At 41.8% G+C, this 25,597-nt stretch overlaps 1 protein-coding gene and 1 non-coding gene across 6 annotated transcripts in view; both read left to right on the top strand.

The window, feature by feature from the left end:
• The window catches only part of LOC122540993 (WD repeat-containing protein 72-like), a 339,613-nt gene that overhangs the window by 228,964 nt on the left and 85,052 nt on the right, over positions 1–25,597 (top strand). The gene's annotated exons all lie outside the window — the stretch shown is intronic.
• trnaw-cca (transfer RNA tryptophan (anticodon CCA)) lies at positions 23,785–23,856 on the top strand. The gene has a single exon. It is a non-coding gene; the product is annotated as a tRNA-Trp (tRNA).

The following is a 25,597-nucleotide window of genomic DNA, read 5'->3' as shown; positions in this document are numbered from 1 at the left end:
AATAACAGGAATGCAGAGTACTGGGCTAATGGTAAAATTCTTGGCAGTGTAGATGAACAGAGAGACCTCAGTGTCCAGGTGCATAAATCCCTGAAAGTTGCCACCCAGGTTGATATGGTTGTTAAGCAGGCATATGGTGTGTTGGCGTTTATTGGTCGAGGAATTGACACTGGTCAGGCCTCACCTGGAGTATTGCGTGCAGTTCTGGTCACCACATTATAGGAAAGATGTGAAAGCTTTGGAAAGGGTTCAGAGGAGATTTACTAGGATGCTGCCTGATATGGAAGGAAGGTCTTACAAGGAAAGGTTGAGAGAACTGAGGCTGTTTTCATTGGATAGAAGATTGAGAGGTCACTAAATCAAGATATAGAAGATAATCAGAGGGTTAGATAGGGTGGACAACGAGAGGACATAGCTTTAAATTGAGGGGTGATAGATATAGGACAGCTATCAGGGATAGTTTCTTTACTCAGAGAGTAGTAGGGGCATGGAACAGCCTGCCTGCTACAGTAGTATACTCGCTGAAGTTAAGGGCATTTAAATGTGCATTGGACATACATATGGATAATAATGGAACAATGTAGGTTAGATGGGCATCAGATTAACTTCACAGGTCGGCGCAACATCAAGGGTTGAAGGGCCTGTAATGTGCTGTAATGTTCTATGTTCTAAAATTGGGGATTAACATTAAAAGCGACAAAGGCAGCACTAAGTTAAAATGATTTCAAGCCAGGCAAGGAGGAATTTTCCTGGAAAGCTTACCATTGTAAAAAACAGCGGCTGGGTTTTATAGGCCCCAGCAGTGGGTTTGTGGTGGGATGTTCTGTAAATGCCATGGATTCCGTGCCACTGCCAAAATACTTTTAAGGCAGAGGTAGATAGATTCCTGATTCCCAAGGTGGGGATGAAAGATTATTGGGGGTATGAAAGAATATAGAGTCGAAGTTAAAATCAGATCAGCCATGATCTTAATGAATGGGTGAGGAGACTCAAAGGGCTGAGTGGCCTACTCTTTACACGTCCTCCCCTGCCCCTATTGGAAGTTAACCAGCAGCAGGGTTGGCATTGGGTAACGGGCCTGCTGTTACGTCAATTGAGGCCCATGGGAGGCCCACTAAAGCGCATTGAAAGACCTGGTCGTTAGCCAGTGCAGAAGAGAGCTGTGTGAAATGTCCATTCCATAGCATTTGTAGTGTAACTGTACCTTCCCCATCATTTTCAGACTGTAACATCTGAGGCATGTAGGTTGTTATTCACGTTCATAGGTTGACTGCACAGGGTTTGTTGCTGTATCTTTGCCAAAAGCAGTAAGTTCAAGGGTTAGTCAGTGACTCACAAGTGATAATTCTAGAACATTTCAGCAAGTGTTGATAAGCGACTGTCTGCATTTCTTCAAATTCTGCTAAACTTTAACGAGCAAGTAGCCACCTTGTGGTCACTTTGCATTCAGTCTATGGCTTCACAGAGTATGAATGTGTTAAGTTGGAGAAAGTGGATGAGAATGAATGTCCTAAGATCAGAAATGCAAAGGCACAGGATGGCATTTCTTTCCTTCCTGACACCACATGGGGTGCAGCTTAGGTACCTGGTCTTGAGCAAGACACCTGAAAGTGAGGCACATGCCTCCACGACCTTCTGGATTGCTGACTTCCATCTAGGCCAGGTACGGCATTATTGCCAGTGATAGTGGAGACTGCTGCAGCTTTTCGCCGTCTCTCATTTGGTTTGGGCTGTGATAGGGAGAGGGAGAATTGGAGAGAAAGAACCAATTGGATTGGCAACATTAGCTAAGCTTAGGTTGACAGTTTTTACTAACAAGCCATTAGATAACATGGACCTCCTGTTTAACAATGATTATGTGACTGAGTAGAATGTACATAAAGGAAGTTTGTGTGTCATTGTCAACCCGAAGTGTTTTACTTCCCCAATTATTTCCTCTTTAAAATTCTGTACCTTTAGTTGGAAACCATGTTGTTGCAAAGTCAGACAGGGTAACACTACCTCCTTCATGTTCAACCTCTTCCTCCTCTCTTCTGTGTCATCTCTGTTTTTTGTTCATTCACAGGATGTGGCAGCACTGGCTGTTGCCTGTCCCTCGTCTGTAAAAGCATGCAGAAATTGAATAATTGGGCTGGTGAAACTTTCTGTGTCAGAATTCTACCAATAGATACTGGGAAAGCAACACATTCCAAATAATGCTGGAAATCGCAGGGAGTCTGTCAGCACTGGTAAAGGGTCACCTCAATTCGAATTGTTGACTTGCTGTCTCTCCATGATAGCATCCAGTACAGATTCAAGCATCTGCAGTAATCTGCTCCAACATTCCAAGGCGCTGAAGGGGTTGCTACTGGTCATTTGGGAAAACAGGGATGTTTTTAGCCATAAGTGTAATGTGCACTCAATTTCAGGCCTTAAGATTTCGATAAGTAATGTAAGGCCAGTCTTTTTCTTGTGCTATTACACCAGAACATAAGAAATAGAAGCTGGGCTAGGTTATTTGGCCCCTTCCACCATTCAATAAGATCATGTCTAATTTGATTATTAGACTTCACTTTGCTGTGTGGCTTCAAAACCTCCTGGCTCTTGTAAATCAGGAATGCTCTTGCTCAGCTTTGGATATACTCAATGAGCTCGCCTCCACTGCTCCAAGTGGATTAACAACTCTCTGAGAAAGATATTCCTCCTTCTCTTGACGTTAAGTGCAAGGTCTCTTATTTGAAAGCTGTCCCACCTAGTTCCACCTTTCCTCTTAGGTTCTATCCTGTCCAACCCCCCCCCCCCCAAATATTAAGCTTCAGTAAGGTCACTTGTCATGCTTCTACACTCTAATGACTATAGACCCAACCTGTTCAATTTTTTCTCAGAATCCAACCCTTCGTTCAGGAATCAACTGATTTCTTTCACCTGCCCCTAATGTGAATATATTCCTCCTTTTAAATGAGAGACTAAAACTATACCTAGCAGTTGAGGTGGTCTCATCAATACCCTGTACAGTTGTACAAGGACATCCCAAACTTGATACTCCTTGCAATAAAGGCTAATGTTCCATTTTGTTCCTAATTACCTGCTGGAGCTCATAGAGTCATAGTGATGTACAGCATGAAAACAGACCCTTCGGTCCAACTCATCTATGTCGACCAGATATCTAAATATATCTTGTCCCATTTGCCAGCACCCAGCCCGTATCCCTCTAAACCCTTCCTATTCAGGTACCCATCCAGATCCCTTTCAAATGTTGTAGTTGTACCAGCCCCCATCACTTCCTCTGGCAGCTCATTCCATACATGCACCATCCTCTGTGTGAAAACATTACCCCTTAAGCCCCTTTTGTATCTTTCCCCTCTCACCCTAAACCTGTGCCCTCTAGTTTTGGACTCCCCTACCTCAGGGAAAAAACCTTGTCTATTTATCCTATCCAGGCCTCTCATGATTTTATAAACCTCTATAAGGTCACCCCTCAGCCTCCGACGCTCCAGGGAAAACAGCCCTAGCCTGTTCAGCCTCTCCCTATAGCTCCAATCCTCCAAACCTGGCAACATCCTTCTAAATCTTTTCTGAACCCTTTCAAGTTTCACAACATCCTTCCTATAGGATGGAGAGCAGAATTGAGCCAGTATTCCAAAAATGGCCTCACCAATGTCTTGTACAGCCACAACATGACCACCCAACTTCTGTATTCAATGCACTGACCGATAAAGGAGCATTGAGTATAGGAGTTGAGAGATCATGTTGTGGATGTACAGGACATTGGTTATTTACAATGAAACTCTTATTGATGTGAGGAGAGACAGCAAGCACATTGTGCTCTACTCCTGTTCGAGTGGAACCATGACATCTTCAATGTCTAACTGGTTTGGCTTGCATACCCCAAAAAAATGTAACGCTTTTTCAGTGCTGCATTACAATATTGGCCTAGATTGCAGGCTCAAGCTCATAAGCTTCGGGCTCTACCAGCTGAATAAGCCAAACATAATTGATTTAACAGGCAAGTTAAATTTTTTTAGATTTAACTTGTTGTCAAGTGTATGGCAATACAGGAGTACATTAAAAATATACAAACTTGCCATTCTTTGGCACCAACTTGGTTACAAAATCCAGAATTTTAAAAAACAACAGCGGAACTACAAGAAACAAAGCCAATTTGCACTGAATTGTGGTCTCTCTTAGAGTCGTAGAGATGTACAGCACAGAAACAGACCCTTTGGTCCAACTCGTCCATGCCGACCGGATATCCTAACCTAATCTAGTCTTATTTGCCAGCACTTGGCCCACATCCCTCTAAATCCTCCCTATTCATATACCCATCCAGATGCCTTTTAAATGTCGTAATTGTATCAGCCTCCATCACTTCCTCTGGCAGCTCATTCCATAAACACACCACCCTCTGTCCCTTAGGTCCCTTTTAAATCTTTCCCTTCTCACCCAAAATCTATGCCCTCTAGAACTGGACTCCCCCACACCAGGAAAAAGACGCTGTCTATTTTACCTATGCATGCCCCTCATGATTTTATAAACCTCTATAAGGTTTCTGTAGTGTTGTTGAATTAAGCAATATTATATATTTTAGTCACGGAATTTTTCCCTAGGTAATTGTTCACTAAGGAATGTGTCTTTCTCAATCTCTCAGGACTTTTGTTTCATTTTTACCCATTATATTTCCTTGCCACCAAGTAAATATGAGTTTAAAAATCAATTTACCTGCTGCTGAAAGATACTGCGGACAAACATACCGTTGGTGAAGTAACTATTTGACAACTAAATCACAAAATGCTTCCTGGAATGTGCAATTAGCCTTGGGAAAAGTGAAGAGTATTCCTTTTTAATAATCAGTAACAGTCGTACAGGTGGAGTGTTGGTTATTTTTAAGAGTAATATACCAAAGGTTCAAATTTTGAAGTAATTTTGCATGGTTTAATTAACGGGGAATTTTCAGGAAGCTTCAGCTTTATGAGTCTGTTCAAGCAGCTGTACACAAGCTGACAGAGTAGCACTACTTATGATATGTTTGTGGTTACTGTGGGGAAGTAGCTGGTGCGATGGCCCAACTCTAACCTGGCCAGGGAAACTATTGAATCAGACTTGCCACTTTTGAAGTTTTCACTTATTTTAAGAGCATTTTTTTTAACTTTACATATCAAAAAGATACTGGAGGATTGGAGAAGGGCCATTTTTATGCAGTGAATTGTAATGACCTGGAAATGGTTGCCAATGAGGATTATGGAAGCCAATGGTTTGATGAGGAAATTGCATGGACACTTGAAGATAATCAATTTATCAGGATGAAAGAGCAGGAGAAGGATAGTGCTGTGCAGTAGGCTGGCATGGACTTGTAGTCTGAATAAGAATCCCTACAGTGGAAACAGGCCCTTTGGCCCAACAAGTCCATACCCGGTGAGTATCCCACCCAAACCCATTATTCCACATTTACCACTGACTAATGCACCTAACCTACCCATTCCTGAACACTATGGGCAATTTAGCATGGCCAATTCACCTAACCTGCACGTCTTTGGATGATGGGAGGAAACCGGAGCACCCGGAGAAAGCCCAAACAGTCACGGGGGAGAATGTGCAAACTCCACAAAGACAGTTGCCCGAAGCTGGAATCGAACCTGGGTCCCTGGTGTTGTGAGGCTACAATGCTAATGACTGAGCTACCGTGTCGCCCCTGAAAGGCTGTACCTTAATGGGTCTATGTTTTCCTTCTCCCTGCAATGCCAACACTTTAACCGGCGAAACTCAAACCATAGATTGGTGATTGCAAGTGACATAATTCATCAAACAAAACCACAGGATACTTCCAAGAATTGCAAATTAAAACTTCCTTTAAGAATGTGCCATGTGAACTCCACCACCAGGACACGATGGCAACAGCATGTGCACCAACAAACACTGTCGCAATTCACCGGGCCTCTCCCACAGCACCTTCCTAATCCACCATCTAGAAAGACAAAGGCAGCAAATCCATTGGAGCATGACCACCTGCAAGTTCCCCTCCAAGACACACATTCTCCTGATGTTCAACCATATCAAGATGGTGGCAGCTGAGTGGTCAGCGTCTGTGCCCCAGTATCCGCGGCTCATTCACACTGTCTGCTCTTTTTTTGCTGTTTTTCTTTTTGTTTTCTCTTTTTTTTCTTTTCAGTTTTGCTCCTGCTTACCTTCTGGGGAGAGCTCAGATCATGGCATCAATGAGAAAAGGGGAAGGGGGCTTCGTCAGGGACAGAGCGTGGACTCTGGTGGATGGTGTGACAGAGGGGCTAGCATGGGAGCCGATATCAGCTGCTGCAATGGCGGGGGCGATGTTCGTGACGTAGGCCAGCAGCAAAAGGTGGAGCCTGAGGAACATCGACATTGTTTGGGTCCAGTACTAGCAATGGTGAAGGATTATGGATTCATTTTAAGCTATCTCTTTTATAAAAAAATTATCCTTAAATTATTCAAAATGGCTCCGGAATCATGGCGACAATGGAAGCTTCTCACTGTATTTTACTATAATTTTCACTGTAAAGTACACATGACAATAAAATCATTCATTCGTTGTTTGTCTCTGCATCAAAAATCCTAAACTCCTTTCACAGCTGCTTTGATGGACTGCAACAGGTCATAAAGGCAGCTCACCGTCACATTCTCAGGGCAACTACAGATGGGCAATAAATGTTGGCCAAGCCAGCGATGCCCCTTCCCATTTACAAAAAATACTTGCTTCAAGCATCATGCATGCGCCTTTGCTTTTATTAATCATTTGATCTAAAAGCAATGATGTTTGCCGCCAGCAGAAGTTGCTCATATCTACAAGACATGGAGAAAACTTATTCAGAAATGGTGCAGTGATGCATGCAGCTTTCAATGGAACATTTCAATTAAAGACACTCTTTACGGTATTTACCAAACTATTCTGAAGCAAAGGAAGAGCATTTTTATTCACTCTTCAAAAGTCTTAGCGAGTTCAAACCTTTGGCCGACACATTTGGTAAGGAGACCCTAATTTCAAAGAAATCAAATGTTGCCTGTACATTTAAAACACAATCAAATCACTTCAGCTTCCTTAATAGCTTAGCTGAGGATAAAATTAGTGAGTTTTGAGAAGATTTGTAGCTCAGGTTGAAGTACTGGTTGTAAGTTTGCTTGCTGAGCTGGAAGGTCCATTTTCAGATGTTTCATCGGACGGGGCTTTGTCCAGTGGCTCACTGAAGATGTTGCCTAGTATAGTGACGAAACGTCTGAAAATGAACCTTCCAGTTCAGCGAGCAAACCTACATCCTGAGAATAAAATTCCCATATGGCAGCATCCAGGAAAGGATCGGATAGTGCAGGAAGGTTCTTCAGTGTTAAGTGCGGGCACCCTGTGAATTCAGTTATGTTTCTTTGAGAAGTTTCAATCAAGTCTGGGTGATATATTAATACTGAATTATTATTAATAATAAACTTTGAGCAAACCATTGTGCTTCAACCAACCCTGAAGGTGTGTGGGAAAAGTCTAATTCCAATTCGTAGATTTAAGCTGAAATTGCACTGCATGTACTAGCGGACCTGAGTTATTGTGTCTGATGTGGAGGTGCAGGAGTTGGACTGGGATGGACAAAGTCACACGACACCAGGTTATAGTCCAACAGGTTTATTTGAAATCACAGGCTTTTGGATGAGGTGAAGTGCATCTGACTGAATGCAGAGACGAGAAAATACTCTGCATATTCACTGGTATGTATCCACAAAGCTGGGCACCACAGGAAGCTATTTATCAACGTTGGGAGAGATGAAAGGGTGTATAAAAAATTGCTGTGGTAAGGGTTAATAAGAACAGTAATTCTGGAGCTGGCTCGATGAATGTGGAAATGTATTAGTTTAGCGTGACAATGTTTGATTTTATGTGAGTGTGATTTTTGTGCTTTGCTTTGTCAATTTGAACAATCCTCAGCCATTGATCAGGGACTGTGGTACAAAAGTTGGGGAAGTCAGTTGTGGGGTTGGAGTCAGCATGCTGGGCTACAGAGGGAACAGTAATGGCGATAGGCAGCATGTCAGCATCTAAGCTTGAAGGAGATGGGTTACTGCTGCAGTGGTGGTGTCGAGGAGGAAATCATTGATGATCACAACCAACCTGACTTTCCTGCAGGAAAGTGCAACTTGGCGGTTGGCATGACTAAGCTATGGGCCGCACTGGACACTGGGGGAAGAGGGGAATGAGGCTAAGGACCAATAAGCTGTGCAATTTGTTTCTTAAGTAGCAATACATTTACAAATGTGCAATGAAGTGTCAGCTGTGCATTACCTGAGATGTGTGTTTTTTTAAATTTCCCTCCCACTACGTGCCCGATTGGTAAGGCTTGATCGGCTGCTCGGCTGGGCCTTAGGAATGGACATGGCACCAGGAATCCTCAGAGACCCCTGGCAGTAGTGAGTGCTTCCATCTTTGGTGGGTGGGAAGGTAGGATGAGCAGGGTGCCATCGAGATGTGACACAGAGAGTGCCTCCACGAAACTGGCCAAAATGAACTCTTCACTGATTTCTGGTTTAAAAAAAACCAACCCGTGGAACTAGTTGTCTCACCATCTTATCATATAGTTCTATTGACTCACAAAATATCTCAACTCAGTCAAGAATGATGAAAGACATTAAAAAGCTTGAGAGCAATTATACAATGGAATAACAAACAGAGTAAATGCCAGCAGATGACAGGACATTAACCAGCACAGATGGGCCCGGGAAATCACAATTTGGCTTCAGGAGTGAGGGGGCAAAACTATGGCAGACAGCCTTTAACGTGACCGAGGCAAAGATATCCACCGTCAGCATTTTCTGAAATATGAGAAACTCAGAAGTGTACAGAATCCGAGACATTTAGGAAATGCTCGTAAATGCAAGAATGATCAAATAGCCTAATGAGCTGTTTGCTTTTCTCTAAATGGGATTGGAATACAGAAGCAAATGTAATTGTGTTACAGTTATATCAGAGCATTGGCCAGGCCACAGCATGGGAATAGACCCTTTGGGTCCAACTAGCCCATGCCGACCATTTTCCCAAACTAAATTATTCCCACCTGCCTGTACTTAGCCCATATCACTCCAAACCTTTCCTATTCATTTACTTATCCAAATACCTTCTAAACTTTGTAAATATATCAGCATCCATCATTTCTTCGGCCAGTTCATTTCCACACACTAACCACTCTCTCTGGAAAAACGTTACCCCTCATGTCCTTTTTAAATCTTTCTCTTCTCACCTTATAAATATGCCTCCGAGTGTTGTACTCCCCCAACTTAGGAAAAAGGCGTTTGCTATTCACCTTATCTACGCCCTGCATGATTTCATAAAGCTCTATAAGGTGACACCACAATCTCCTACACTCCAGTCAAAAAGGTCCCAGCTGATCCAGTCACTCTGGTAAATATTTTCTCAACCCTTTCCAGTTTAATAATATCCTTCTCATAAGTGGGTGACCAGAACTGCACACAGTACTTCAGAAGAGGCTTCACCAACGTCCTATACAACCTCAACATGATGTCCCAACTTATATATTCAAACGTCTGAGCTATGAAGGCAAGTGTGCTAAACACATTCTTAACCATCTTGTCTATATGTGATGCAAATTTAAAAGAACTATGTACCTGAACCCCTGGATCGTCCTGTTCTGCAACACTACCCAGGGCCCTACCATTAATTGTATAAGCCCTGCCCTCACTTGTTTTGCCAAATGCAAAACCTCGCATTTATCCAAAGTAAACTCTATCTGCCATTCCTCAGCCCATTGATGCAATTGATCAAGATCTCCTTATAATCTTAGATAACCTTCTTCACCGTCCACTGTACCACCAATTTTGATGTCATCCGCCAGTTTACTAACTATGCCTCTTATATTCTCATCCAAATCATTTATATAAATGACAAACAAAAGTGGACCAAGTACTGATCCTGTGGAACACCGCTGGTCACAGGCCTCCAATCTGGAAAACAACCCTCCACCACTACCCTCTGTCTCCTACAATAAAGCCAATTTTATATCCAATTGGCAAGCTCACCCTGAATCCCATGTGATCTGACTTTATTAATTAGTCTACCAGGCAGAACCTTATCAAAGGCTTTACTAAAGTCCAAGTAAACAATGCTTACTGCTCAACTGCCATCAATTTGACTTCCTCAAAAACTCAGTCAAGTTTGTGAAACACATAAAACCATGCTAACTAACCCTAATCAGTCCTTGTTTCTCCAAATGCATATATACCCTCCAAGAACTTATCCACAACTGATGTCAGACTCACATGCCTGTAGTTCCCAGGCTTCTCCTTACACTTTCTTAAATATAGGTACAACATCAGCCACCCTCCAGTCCTCTGGCATCTCACCCCTGGTTACAGATGATACAAATATCTCTGCTAGGGGCTGTGCAATTTCCTCCCTAACTTCCCACAATGTCCTGGGATAGATTTGATCAGATCCCAGAGATTTATCCACCTTTATGTTTTCTAGCACTTCCCCTTCCAAAATAGAACTGTTTTGAAAACATCAGTGTTTATTTCCAAATTCTCTAGCCTTCATTTCTTTCTCCACAGTAAAAACTGATGCAAAATATTCATTTAATATTTCTTCCATGTCCTGAGGTTCAACACAAAGACAACCCTGTTGGTCTGTAAGGAGTCCTAGTCACTCTCTAGTTGCTCTTTGCTCTTAATGTACTTGTAGAATCTCTTTGATTATCCTTAACCTTATCTGCCAAGGCTATCTCATATCATCTCTTTACCTTCCTGATCTCCCTGTTAAGAATGTCCCTACACTCTTTATACTATTCAAAAGATTATTTTGATCCCAGTTATCTATATCTTACATATGATTCTTTCTTGTACTTGACTAGAACATCCATTGTTCCCTAATCTTACCAGTCTTACTTTTCAGTCTAACAGGAACATAATGCCTCTGAACTCTCATTATCACACTTTTGAAAACTGCTTACTTGTCAGTCGTCCTTTTAACTGCGAACAGTGTACTCCAATCAACTGTTGAAAAGTCTTGTCCAAATACTATTAAAGTTTGCCTTACTCCAATGAAGAAGGTTTATCCTTTTCCATAATTATTTTAAAATTAATGGAATTATGATCACTGGTCCCAAAGTTTTCCCCTTTGAACACTTCAGTCACTTGCCTTGCCTTATTTCCCAAGAGGAGGTCAGGCTCTGCTCCTTCTTTGGTAGGAACATTTACATATTGATAAAGAAAACTTTCTTGAATACATTTGGCAACCTCCTCACCATCCAAACTTTCAACACTTATGGCTGTCCCAGTCAATGTTTGGAAAAGTAAAATCCCCTACTATTACAACCCTATTATTCTTAAAGAAATCTGAGATCTCTCTACATATTTGCTCTTCAATTTCCCTTTGACTATTGGGGGAGGCTATAATACAATCCCATCAAGGTGATCATCCCTTTCTTATTTCTATTTTCAACCCATACATTTTCACTTGACAATCCTTCTAAATATCCTTTCTAATTACAGCAATAATGTTTTTCCTTAGTCAAAAACACCACTCCTCCTGCTATTTTGCCTTTCCTTCTATCCTTCCTATAGCATCTAAAATCCAGACGATTGAGCTGTCTGTCCTGTCCTCCTTTCTGCCTAATTTCTATAAAAGCTAAGGATCCCAATCCTATGTTCCGATACCTGCCCTGAGTTCATCAGCCTTACTTGTAAGACCCTTTGCATTTAAATAAATGCAGTTTAATTCTTCAGAGTTACCTTGTTCTCTGACTTGCTTTTGTCAGTCTTTTCTAATTAACTTACCCTTTCCTGATTCAGAACCATCCTCATCTGTCTTTTTATTTTCACTGCTACTTAGGAACCCCTACACCCCATCTCTCTAATACTTCATAAGGCTCCCAAAATTGATTCAATAAATCTCCCTGCCAGGATGTTGATCATGTTCCAGTTCAGGTGAAACCCATTCCTTTTGAATAGGTTTTTTTTTTTACCCCAGAAGAGATCCCAGTGATCTGAGAATCTGAATCCTTGCACATTGCACCACCTCTTCAGCCATTGATTTATCTGCCCTATCCTTTTATTCCTTCTCTCATTAGAACCTGGCACCAGGAATAAACCAGAGATGACCACGTTTTTGGATCTGTTTTTTAACCTTCTACCTAACCTCTTATTTTCAACTCTTCAAAGTCTTAATCCTTTCCCTAACTGCGTTGCTGCTACCAATTTGTACAGCAACTTGTTATGGTACTAGTAGCATATAGGCTATGCTTTGGATATTTTTTGACAAATGCTGAAATATGTAATATGTGCTACATAGGAACAAGAGTTGAGCATAAGTCTCTAAGGTCTAATTCATTATTCAATGGAATCATCCTTGATCTACAGGCTAACTCTATATACTCACTTTTACTCCATCCCTGAATACCATTGATTAACAAATATTGAGCAATCTCAGATTTAATATCCACTGTTAATCTCGCATCAATAGTAATTTGTACCTTCAGTGCTTTAATTATGCTTTCTACAAAAAAAGTATTTGCTGTCCAATTTTAGAGGCATTTATAATGAGTGTGATTTCTGAAGCCATGGAGTTGATTGCTGGAATAATATTTTATACAAATGTTGATAGAACTAGCTTGTTGTATTCATAATAGACATGGCAACATTCCAGTTGTATTATTAAGTTGCTTTCAATTGATTTCAAACCCCATGCTTATTAACTATTTGATTAAAAAGCATTTAGTTTTTAGCACCCATTAGTTTGGAGTGGCAACAGACAAATATATGGATGTTTTAAGTGAATCCTTTTTAACAGTGCTCATTGAGATCTGACATATTTGTTGTTACTTCGATTTTGCTTGCCCCAGTGGGCAGGTCCAGCTGAAGCTTGTTCACCTTGACATGTAGCTGCTGCATATTGAAGGATCTACCTTTATTAATTATAGATATCAGTCAAAATGTGGTGAAGTGAGCAAGTGCCTTTGATCATCAGCATTTCAAAGACTAATGTTCAAACAGTGAGGTATGAACAAAGAACTTACTACATTACATAAACATGGAGCTTTTCAGATTTCCTGTGTACTGACCCATATTGAGTTACAATACACTCTTTTATAAAGACAGGACAATTGTACAATTTGTAGAATGTGAGAATCTGCAACTCAGCTGTCTGTGCCTTCAAGACTTCAATTTGTTTTGTATTCCGAAACAAATGTTCGAGTTAATTTAAACTATCCGTTCTTCATAGGTTCAATAAAGTCTTAACTGTAATTAAATGAGTGTACACTACAATAATGACATGGATCTTAATGGGACAAGAAACTGTAGCTAAGAGTATGTTTATCAGTCTCAGGCTTCAGTATATTAAATCTGTTTTGAATTTTTAGGGAAATGGGCACCGTTGGCAAGTCTGGCATGTGTTATCCATCTTCAGTTACCCTGTTGTAACAATGGGTAACATCCAGAGCCCAATTTTCATTTTGAACATTGAAGTTTACAATGTTCAATATATTGCTGGAAGGTCTCCCATGGTATTACCTACAACAAATCAAATGATGTGCTTCTTTGTATAGACAGTACCATGTTATACTATGCCATACTAGTTCTACTATTCTGTTTGTAAGGCAAATTGCCCAGTTAAAGATGCAGAACTTAAATAATACTCAAGAAATGTGGAATAACTTTGTAAAGAAGTCAGTTCATACATGGATGACACTTTGTGCCTGATTTTAACTCTTTGCATGTGAGTTTTAGTAAAATTTAAATGTCGCCCCATTGTTTTGTGCCCTGCAGCTTTTTGATTAGATGTCGTGTTTCAGTGAAGATGACAGGAAGGAATAGCACACTGTTTTTCATACAACAGGTAGTTATGCCAGGATATTCCTGAAGTACGTCAGAGTATAGCTGGCATTTACAGGCACCTAAGGCAGGAAGGCAAGTGAAGTAAAACTAGAGAGCATGCCAGTATGTCCACTTCTTACCTGCCCTCCCCTGCCCTGCTGTGATTTCATTAGTATCAGGGAAGGCATTGGGTGGCCCCTTGTCTGTGGGTCAACTTAGACCATTTCATGGTCAGTTAATGGACACCTTGGCTGCTCCCACCATTGCTGGTACTTTACCCATGGCAGAGAAGGCTGGCATCAAGTGTACAGCCCACAGCTGGAAACTGGTCTGGTGGCAGAGTGAGGAGAGGGTGGGTGCCTTCTTTTCAGATCTCCTGTGTCCAGTGGAGGGCAATTTCCCCCTCTCACCCTGACAATACCCCATCCCTTCACTAACGTCTGCTAGCCTGGTCTCAGTAACATCCCAGATTTAGCTTCACCAAGCTCCCTAGCTCCTCTGCCCTGCCAGCTGTGCCCACTGTTTCAGACGGCACTGCTCAGACAGAAGTACCATTAGCAGTTTGAGTGGCTGGCAGTTCTTAGTGGCGAGACTTTCTCCACAATGGAGCTGGAAGGTCCTCCTTCAGCCACTTAAAAACAGGTCGGGCAATAAATGGCTGGAGGATACTCTCACCAAGTGGAAGTGGGCTTCCACTGACTTTTACACAGCCTGCCTCCCACAACAACCTTCAGCCCTGTACACCTTTGATCAGGATGGAGTATTATTACCATGAGAAGACATTCATTATTCTACTGTTGAAATGTCTTTTTTTTTGTTTAGCAAGATTAGAAATTAATAAATAATTAATTAATATGGGTGTTACGATGGCTCGGTGGCTACCACTGCTGCTTCACAGCGCCAGGGACCTGGGTTCGATTCCAGCATTAGGTGACTGTCTGTGTGGAGTTTGCACCTTCTCCCCGTGTCTGCATGGGTTTCCTCCCTGTACTCTGGTTTCCTCCCACAATCCAAAGATGTGCAGGTCAGGTGAATTGGCCGTGCTAAATTGTACATAGTGTTAGGGGCATTAGTCAGGGGTAAATATAGAGTAGGGGAGTGGGTCACTCTTTGGAGGGTCGATGTGGACTTGTCGGGCCAAAGGGCCTGTTTCCATTATGTAGGGAATCTAGTCTTAATCTAATCTAGTCTTAAATGAAATAATAACTTATCACCTTAAGCCATGTGATGTCTGTAATTCACTATCGGTGATTTGACAATTAAAGGTGTATTGTTTTTATTTGTTTATTTCAGATAAATTAACAGAGAAATGTCAAACCAATGTAGAAACATAGAAAATAGGAACAAGAGTAGGCCATTTGGCCCTTCGAGCCTGCTGTGTCATTCAGTGTGATCCTGGCTAATCATCCAGCTGTTCTTGCTTTCTCCCATTGGTTCTTTTAGCCCGAAGAACAATGTTGAACAACTAAATGTTCATCACCCAAAATTATCTGCAAAAGGCTCTTGTCTGTGCTGTTGCAGTGTTTGGTTTAAGTTAGACATGTCCCTTTCAAATCAGGTTGGATTTCTCAGACTTTTTTCTAAGGCAGTGCAGATGCTTGCTAGTTTCTTATTTGACATTGCAGAGTTGATAGCATTGTTGTTGCGGTTCGATTACTGGGAATGTGCTCTGCTAGTGATTGAGTCAAACTATCGACTCTTCTAATATTAGTGGAAGGAGAGATACCTGCCTAGCCCATTACGATTAGTCAAGTGAACTGCATTGCATAGAAAAGAGAGAGACTACATTATTAAAGGAATCCTCAACTGGCTTTTCAATGTCGAGAACTGGCTTTTCATTATGTCAAAAAGTTCTCTTGCTGAAAATTCATCAAGCCTACAATTTCAAAATCTTTGTTCTTGACCAGTTGCTGCAATTAGGATTTAAATTTGCAAACATATAAAAATGGCAGTGACGATCACTTGTATACATTCAATGCTGAGGGAAGAGTTTAAATTCAGTCCTCGGGTGTTTTGACAGGGTGGGATGTAGAGAGGATGTTTCCGCTAGTGGGAGAATTCAGAACCAGATTTACAAGTCAGTGATCGCCTGTGTAATACACAGAATGAGCTTTCTGTTGTTCTCAAATAGGGTCATCCGTCTTTGGAGCTGTTTTCCTGAAAAGATGGTAGAACAGAGTCTTTAGTATTTTTAAGGCAGTGGTGGATAGCAAGGGCAGTCCCAGCTGGGTGGGAATGTGGGTTTGAGGTTACAGTCAGATCAGCCATGGTCTTATTGGATAGTGGAGGCAGGCTGGAGGGGCTGAATGGCCCTTTCCTCCTATCTTACATGTTCATATATACAAAAGAGGTGAGATCGCTTAGGTTAGGAAAAGGTGCTTCCAGTCTGTTAGCACTCTGGATCCTGTGTAATGGAGCATAAAATCTGTTGAAGGTCTTTGGCAGTGAATTTCACTTTATCTCTGGACAGATAATAGTTTGACAAGGGGAAAAGAAACCAGACTTAAGTGTATTGAAGTTACTGTTCAATCTGACAACTTGTTCAGTTGTGTAAAGTATTTTGGCCGTGCTTATAGGCTTAAACAACCGAGCAGTCTGTCGTTATTTGAAGCTTGCACACTCTGGGTCTTTGAATGCAATGCTTACCTTTTGGAAAAATATCTTTACCCATAGATTTAGGTTGAGAGGGGAAAGATATAAAAGGGACCTAAGGGACAACTTTTTCATGCAGAGGGTGGTGCATGTATCGAATGAGCTGCCAGAGGAAGTGGTGGAGGCTGGTACAATTGCAACGTTTAAAAGGCATCTGGGTAGGTATATGAATAGGAAGGGTTTGGAGGGATATGGGTCAAATGCTGTAAATGGGACTAGATTAGGTTGGAATATCTGGTCAGCATGGAGAAATTGGACCGAAGGGTATGTTTCTGTGCTGTACATCTATATGACTTTATGACTTTATAGTTTAGACAAGCAAGATACAGAAGCTGTGATTCACAGCACAGTTTTTCTGCTGATAATGGTGTGAAATAAATAGCACTGTTTAGCAAGTGGTGTTACCAACAGTACAACACTACTGTCCCATATGGTGTCAGCCTACTATCTGCAGCTTTCTGAATCAGTCCTCAAGCATTGCAGTGCCAGAGGTTGATTAGGCAAATACCTCGCAGCAGAAATTAAATTCTAATGCAGGCTGGATTTCCAGGAATTATTTTCTAATTTTGGTATCATTAGGTTATGCAATGCAGTCACCACATTACTTGAAAATTCCTGCTTCAGCAAGTGCATAAACAACAAAGCATTCGAAATTCAGAGGCCTGAGGGCTTACTCTGCCTAATCATTTGCTTCAGGCGCTCTGGCATCTAGATGCTTCTGGGATATACCTGGACCCCTGATCTAAAGGAGTCATCCCGAGATTGTGCTGCTTGGTATCTCCCTTGCTGTTATCTCTTTATAGATGCTTTTATCTTTAATCCGAGTCTTGAGAGAGCAACATGAAAATCAGCCTCTGTGCACTTCGCTTCCATGTTTCTCTCTTTCTTTGTGTGTGTCTGTCTCTCTCTCACTCTTTCACTTTCAGTGTCTCTCCCTCTTGAGGCTAAATTTGTTTGTCTCCCCCCCCCATCTCCAATAAAGAAAGGCACAGGGTTATGATCGGAGGTTAATCCATACCCATTACTTTCGATGCAGGTGGCATGCCAAGTTTGTATTGCCTCTAGTTAACAAGCTTGTAGTGTGTAGTCAGCACTAAACATCCTGTTGACTGGCTACACAGCTCAGCAGGGAACCTAACATCGTGAGATGCAGGCAGTATTTAAAGCTAAGCTGCAGTGCTTCAGGTCAGCCTCTATCTCTTGAAAGGGAGATGTATTCTGGCTAAATCAGATGATGGAAGTCAATGCAGAAATTGTTCTGATATAAGCAAAGGCGTAGTAATGCCATAACAAGGAAGCAAGCAGTCTTTACAATTTTCTGATATTACACTGAATGTCTTGTGGAGATGAAGAGTAGGAAAACTGTGTACTATGTAGAGGGGGCCCTGGAGGACCTTCAGAGACCACGGTGGTCACTGCCAGGAATCAGGCCCTCAAAGACCTCAATGCAGTGCTGCGGAACGTTCAACAACCTCACACAAATGGGCAAGGTTAGTGAATGCATCTTCAAATGGCATACCTACCAACTACAGCAGTAGCATCAGATGCTGCCCAGTCTATGATTTCCCCATCATTTGTCTATCACAGTCACGGCCCATTAGGACTAATCATGTTCAACTTACACTCACGCAATTATCATTGCAGTGTGCCCCATATCCACTTTCTCAGTTCTCACAAACTCTGTTCTGCGAGGTCAGCCATACTCAAAAACGGCACTCGCTGATGCATTTCCCACTCTCTTGCAATGTGAACCACAACTGGATGCAACAGGTGCTAAACAGCAGCACATGAGCACTGCTGCACTTTCCTGATCTCATGTGCTTGTATTGTATGAACAAACATTGTCGAAACCAGGACAGTAGTGATGGAATGATAGATAATGATATCACCTTCATCATAGCAGCCCTCCTCCTCATATCCCACACCTCCCTCAGCCTACATTCTCTTCAGATTTACAATTTGCAGCTAGTGTAAGCCATTTTTTCTTATTTTTTTTCATGGGATGTGTGTGTTGCTGACAAGGTCAGCAATTGTTGTCCATTCCTAATTGCCCATTAATTAGTTAGCTTGCTCGATCACTTCAGAGGAAAGTTAAGAGTCAGCTTCATTGCTATGTTTGGAATCACATGTAGGCCTGATCAGAAAAGGGTGTAATATTCCAGCAAACTTCTGAGTTGTGATTTGTAGATGGTGGACAGGCTTTGGGGAGTCAGGTGGTGAGTTATTGACCTGTTCTTGCAGCCTCGGTATTTATATGGTTGATTCAACTCAGTTTCAGGTTGGTAGTGATTGATGGTGGGAGATTCAGTGATGATAATGCCATTGGAAAATTGTTAGATTCATCTTTGTTGGAGAGGATCATTATCTGATACTTGTGTGTTACCTACTGGTCATCAACGTGTTTCTATCAACTCTGTTTCAACCCTTTCTAATTTGCAATACCTCATTTAGATCATCCCATAATCATTTACTTTTGAGCAAAATCAGTCCCCAAATACATACTTAGAAATAGCAGCCCATGATTTGCTATTTTCAAAAACTTACTTATTTTTCATGCCCCTAACAAAAGCACCATCCATTTCTACTATATGCTGGATATCAAAGGTTTCACTCTGAATACTGTCTTGATGTATGCTCTTGATGAACGAATACAATTTTATCACAGCGCAGTTTCCACTTAGCTCCAACTCACATGTCAAAAGGATTTTACGTGAACTGCTGCACAGAGACGTCATTTACTTTAAAATCTCTGAGGTCACAGTAAATCATCAAATAGTAGAACATAAATGTTTCGGTTTTGTGTAAGGGTCTTATAACTAAAAGAAATGTCCACTGGCTTGTTTCAGTTTATGGAACCAACCTGATTTTATTGCTTATTTCTGCTCTGGTACTTCATGGGCAGCTGGGTTTTATTTTTGTTTTGATGACAGAACAGTGTTCCTTGTAAAATGTAGGTGTTGAGAGAGGCCAGTTCTTGCAGTGCATTCCCAATAAGTGATTTGTATTACTTATATCAATGTGTTCCAAGATGATTGGCTTTGCAAAATAAGAATCTGAGCCAAAATTCTTAAGTTGCATTTTAATGAATGTTAAACTGCATGAAGGGACAGGGAATGTACAAATACACACAGACACTATAATTGCTAGGAATCTCTGATTCAGCTTTAAAAGGAAGGTGAAACTATTCAATTGTAGATTAAAGGTGAATTTAAAATACAGTTGTAAATACATGATATATGGATCATCGAAAAACTTAGAAGTTGGGTCTAAAATTCCAGCATTTCGACAAGCACTGCTAACCAATTATTTTGGATCTTTTGCTTGTCTGTCTGATGGGTGATACATTTTTGAATCCTTTAAAGATGCATCCTATCTAATCCCATCTATGTTCTAATTTACCATGTTCCCTACCCAACAATAAATCTGTATTTCAACATGTGTATTTCTTGCAGCACACTGTATAGCAGCTTTTAGTCCCATTTAGTTCAAGCATAAGATTTGCTGATGCATCATTTGTTTGAGGCCCATAGGATGATTGATGATATCCACTGATACCAAGCCCTAAGTGATTGGAAAAATGGAAAGGATGCAATTCACTTAAGGTAGCTTACTATTTCATCAAGCAATCAGTGCGATGGGCCAACGCATATGCTCTCTGTCAATCCGCCTGATGTGGGCATAAAGTAAAACAAGTAGTTATGCAGCATTTCGGTGTGTTCTGGTGATGTGTTTGTGCTGCAGATATAACCATTCTCTTCATTCTTTGTTTCTCATTTTGACCTTTTTCAAACAAATTTGTATTTTTTCTTATGCTGTGATGTAAATGAAAGTGATATGAATCAGTTAAAGGATTAATTGCTCAAAATCTGATTAAGTGATTTAGTCCGTCCATTTTTCTTGTCTATTCTGGGAGTTTGACACTTCAGGTGTGCTCTTCATCTTGGTAATCCATTGGGTTCGAGGATGACCTGCTCCCACAGAATGGTTCCAATATGGTTGATCAATCCAGTGAATGATCTGCAGGTTCTGACTCATGCAGGTCAGTTATTGCTTGTTGGGTTAGGGTCATGGTTTGTTGCAGAGGTTTGTACACCCCCCTCTGGTGCCTTTGCATTTTCCTAACAAAGTCTCTGAACGTATTTGGCACATTTCCGAGTTCATCTTCTCCATTGGTTCAGTCATAAGGCAGGTTTCAGTGGGTACATTTGATTTCTTTAGACATCCTCTTGTGACATCCCTAAAGCATTTCTACTATCCTCCCAGGCACCTCCTGCCATCACCGAGTCTTTTGGGACTGTCCAGCATTCAAACCACAGATCACACCCACCATGGCTAGTTTCAAATGGTAAGCGCCAGGCAAATTGATGTGGGAGTGGACACTGTTTCTTGCCATTGTACTTGGAGGAACTTCTAAATCTATTGCGGATAGTACTTACCCAGTGTTTTGAGGATTCTGGGATAGATTGTCCAAGACTCCAAAGCATATGTTGGCCATCTTTTCTTATTCCACATTCTTACCATATAAGCCATGATAATAACTTCAGATGATCATTTAATTTTTGAGCTAAGTTTAATCCTGTCTTCAAAAAGTTCCCATTGTCTCCAACATTTAGTTTGGGAATATCACTTGCACTGATTTGGCCTCTTTCTAGCCTGGGTTGCATTCTGGGTAGCGATCTTTCTCTTATGCTTTCCCTCTGATGCCGTGATGCTTTGAGTACAGACCAGGGAACTTTCCGATGAGCCTATACCACATCAAACAGTAAGCTGATTTGCTGAATCAGCCATGAACACCTCTTCACCACACTGACCCTCAGCCATTAGATCCAATGGAATCAAAACAAGGAACCAATAGAACATTGTTACCTCTAGACTTGACTGTTTTAATCCTCTCCTTGCTAGCAGCCATCTTCCACCCTACATAAACCAGAGCTCATTCCAAATTCTGCTGCCTGTATCCTAACTCTCATTAAGCCTGTTCATCCATTGCTTTTGTGTTTGCTGACCTACTTGTGGAAGCCCTTTCTGACAATAGCTCAACATTAAAATTCTAATTTTTAAAAATATCTCTGTAACATCCTGAAGTCCCACAACCTGCGTGTGGTCCTTCAGTTCTGATATCTCACTCCGTCATTGATGGCTGTGCCTTTGTTAGCAGATGCCCAAAGCTGTGGAATACTCTCTCCAGTTCTTTCTGCCTCACTCCCTCACTCTCCTTCTTTGAGATGCTGCTTAAAGCTGGCTTCTTTAATTAGGCTTATTACAGTTTTTACAGGGAAGATGATCATTCAGTGATCGGATCACTGGACAAGCAATCCTGAGACTGAGGCTGAAGCTTTAGGGACCTGGATTCAAGTCCCACCCAGGAATTGGTGGAATTGGAGTAAAGTTAAAAAATCTGAAAGTTAAAGCTGGTTTGATTCATGGTGACCATGTCAACTATCATCGATTGTAAAAACCCATGTGGTTTGCACATGTCCTCTAGGAGAGTAAATCTGCCAGCCTCACCTGGTGTGGCCTGCATGTGACTCCAGACCCAGATCAGTATGTTGACTCTTAACTGCCCTTTGAATAGCCCAGTACAGTATACAGTTCAAGAGTAATGAGGGATTAACAACAGATATTGGCCTTGCCATCAACACCCACATAACATGAATAAAGTAAAAGTGACCTAGCATTTCTTTATAAGTCCATAAGACCATAAAACACAGGAGTAAAAGTTAGCCCATTCAGCCCATCGAGTCTGATCCACCATTCAATCATGGCTGATATGTTTTTCAACCCCATTCTCCCACTTTCTCTCCGTAACCCTTGATCCCCTTGATAATCAACACCTATCTATCTCTGTCTTAAATATACTCAATGACCTGGCCTCCACAGCCTTCTGTGGCAGTGAATTCCATAGATTCACCACTCTCTGGCTGAAGACGTTTCTCCTTATCTCCATTCTAAAAGGTCTTTCCTTTCCTCTAAGGCTGTGCCCTCGTGTCCTAGTCTCTCTTACCAATGGAAACATCTTCCCAACATCTACTCTGTCCAAGCCATTCAGTATTCTGTATGTTTCAATTAGATTTCACCCCCCCCCTCCCCCCCCCCCCCCCCCCGCCACCCCATTCCTTCTAAACTTCATCGAATACAGACAAGAGTCCTCAATGTTCCTCATAGGTTAAGTTTTTCATCCCTGGGACCATTCTTGTGAGCCTCCTCTGAACACACTCCAGGGCTAGTATATCCTTCCTGACATATGGGGCCCAAAACTGCACACAATACTCCACATGCAGTCTGACCAGAATGTTATAGAGTCTCAGAATTACATCCCTGCTTTTATATTCAAGTCCTCTCAAAATAAATGCCATCGTTGCATTTGCCTTCCTAACTACTGACTCAACCTGCAAGTTTACCGTCAGAGAATCCTGGACTAGAACTCCCAAGTCTCTTTTCATTTCAAACTTCTGAATTTTCTCCCCATTTAGAAACTAGTCCCTGCTTCTATTCTTCCTACCAAAGTATATGACCTCACACTTTCCCACGTTGTACTCCATCTGACATGAGATGGCACCAACAGCATCCACTGTTGATTTTTGTGGTTTTATTTTCAGCAGGGCTGACCTGAAGTCTGCTATTAACACCTACTTTGAGCCCCTCTCCCTTCCCTACAACCATTACAACTTCCATGGTCTTTTGTTCTGTGGCATCTGTGATCTCTGATCTCACTCATCCTACAGCCTTTCCATGCTGTGGGTGGCACAGTGGTTAGCACTGCTGCCTCACAGCACTAGGGACCCAGAGTTCAATTCCAGCCTTGGTGTCAAATGTTTGTTTGATAATGCTCCTGCTAAGTGCTTTGGGACATTTTATTATGTTAAAGGAGATATATAAATGCTCACAATTGTTGTTGTCAATGATGTCAATCTATCCACTGTGTTTGCTTGTGCTTAAAAATAATTTTGTCTGGTGGCATTTTGATGTTCCTGAGCTTGAAGAAGCCGGTAGGCTGTGTCTAAGAAAATAGGATATAGACTTGATGCAACCTCCATTTATACTTCAATAAAATAGCTGTTCATCTGTCGTCAGAGATCATTATGAAAGACCTCGAGTTCCTTCAGTATATTCTGTGGAAGGCTATCAGACAGCTTGGCATCATCTCATCCCATCAATCAAAACCTTCACCTGTAGCTCTACTAGTGAAATCTTGGTTTGGTTGTTTTTCTTTCCCTCTTTTGCACAACTCAGTAACCTGACTCTGGAACTGTGATACAGCCATATTACTGACCACCATTTTATCTTTGAAAAGAGCTCAAATGACAGAAATATAAATGTGAGTTTGTGGCGCAACGGTAGCGTGTCTGACTCCAGATCAGAAGGTTGCATGTTCGAATCACGTCAGGCTCACTGACGTCAACTTCTTATGGGCGGCACGGTAGCACAGTGGTTAGCACTGCTGCTTCACAGCGCCAGAGACCCGGGTTCAATTCCCGCCTCAGGCGACTCTCTGTGTGGAGTTTGCACATTCTCCCCGTGTCTGCGTGGGTTTCCTCCGGGTGCTCCGGTTTCCTCCCACAATCCAAAAATGTGCAGGGGTTAGGTGAATTGGCCATGCTAAATTGCCCGTAGTGTTAGGTGAAGGGGTAAATGTAGGAGAATGGGTCTGGGTGGGTTACGCTTCGCCGGGTCGGTGTGGACTTGTTGGGCCGAAGGGCCTGTTTCCACACTGTAAGTAATCTAATTAAAAAAATGACTATTTACAATAATTTATGAATGCGTTTCACATTCCCCTTTAGGTGGCAGGTGGTAAAGGATGGAACTGGAATCTATCTTGATACTTTTTATATTTATTTACAACTAAACATGGTAAACATTCATGTCCTGACCTAGCAATCACAGCTTCATACCAAAGCAAATTAATGTTTTGAGATCAGTATGAATAATCTTCAGAACTGAAACTCGAGGTGAAAATGTGGTACATTTTACATTGCAAAAAAAAAGCATTCTATCTGGATGTATCATTACCTGGTATGGCAACTGTACCATTCAAGATCGCAGACGGTTACAGACAGTGGTGAACTCGGCCCGGACAATCACAAAGACCAACCTCCCATCTATAGAATCCATCTACCAGGCCCGCTGTCAAGGAAAGACAGCCAGCATTCTCAAAGATCCATCCCACCCTGGCAATGTTTTCTTCCAATCACTACCATCAGGGAGAAGGTACAGAAGCCTGAACACACACACCAGCCGTTTTTGAAACAGTTTCTACCCTTTTCACACAGAGGATGGTACGTGTATGGAATGAGCTGCCAGAGGAAGTGGTGGAGGCTGGTACAATTGCAACATTTAAGAGGCATTTGGATGGGTATATGAATAGGAAGTGTTTGGAGAGATATGGGCCCGGTGCTGGCAGGTGGGACTACATTGGGTTGGGATATCTGGTTGGCATGGATGGTTGGACCGAAGAGTCTGTTTCCATGTTGTACATCTCTATGACTCTATGACTCTATACTGTTGTTAGAATACTGAATGGACTCACAAACTCTTAACATTTGTCTGTACCTGTGTTTTTGTTTTTGCCGCTGTTTACCTATTATTTACTTATCTGTGCTACTTAACTCTGTGATCTGCCTGTATTGCTCGCAAGACAAAGCTTTTCACTGTGCCTGAGTACACGTGACAATAAATTCAATTCAATTCAATACCTGAGGAGGAGCAAATAAAACAGATGGTTCATAGATTCCCTACAGTGTGGAAGCAGGCCATTCAGCCTGTCAAGCCCACACTGGCCTCTGAAGAGTACCCCATCCAGGCCCACACCCTATCTCTGTAAATCCCATGGCTAAAGCACCTAGCCTGCACATCCTTTGGAGGAAACCCACACAAACATGGGGAGAATGTGCAAACTACACACAGATAATCACTCAAGGCTGGAATTAAACTTCAGGCCCCTAGTGCTGTGAGGCAGCAATGCTAACCACTATGCCATCCACAGTGCAAGAAGGCTGTAGGATGAGTGAGATTAGAGATCACAGGTGTCACAGAACAAGAGACCATGTAAGTTGTAATGGTTGTAGGGAAGGGAGAGGTGTTCAAAGTAGGTGTTAATAGCAGACTATAGGTCAGCTCTGCTGAAAATAAAACC

The sequence above is a fragment of the Chiloscyllium plagiosum genome, unplaced genomic scaffold (assembly GCF_037043375.1).
Source record: "Chiloscyllium plagiosum isolate Xiang-an unplaced genomic scaffold, Cpla_swu_hap1 HiC_scaffold_39, whole genome shotgun sequence".
Classification (NCBI taxonomy): domain Eukaryota; kingdom Metazoa; phylum Chordata; class Chondrichthyes; order Orectolobiformes; family Hemiscylliidae; genus Chiloscyllium; species Chiloscyllium plagiosum.
This window is presented reverse-complemented; position numbering and strand designations above follow the sequence as displayed.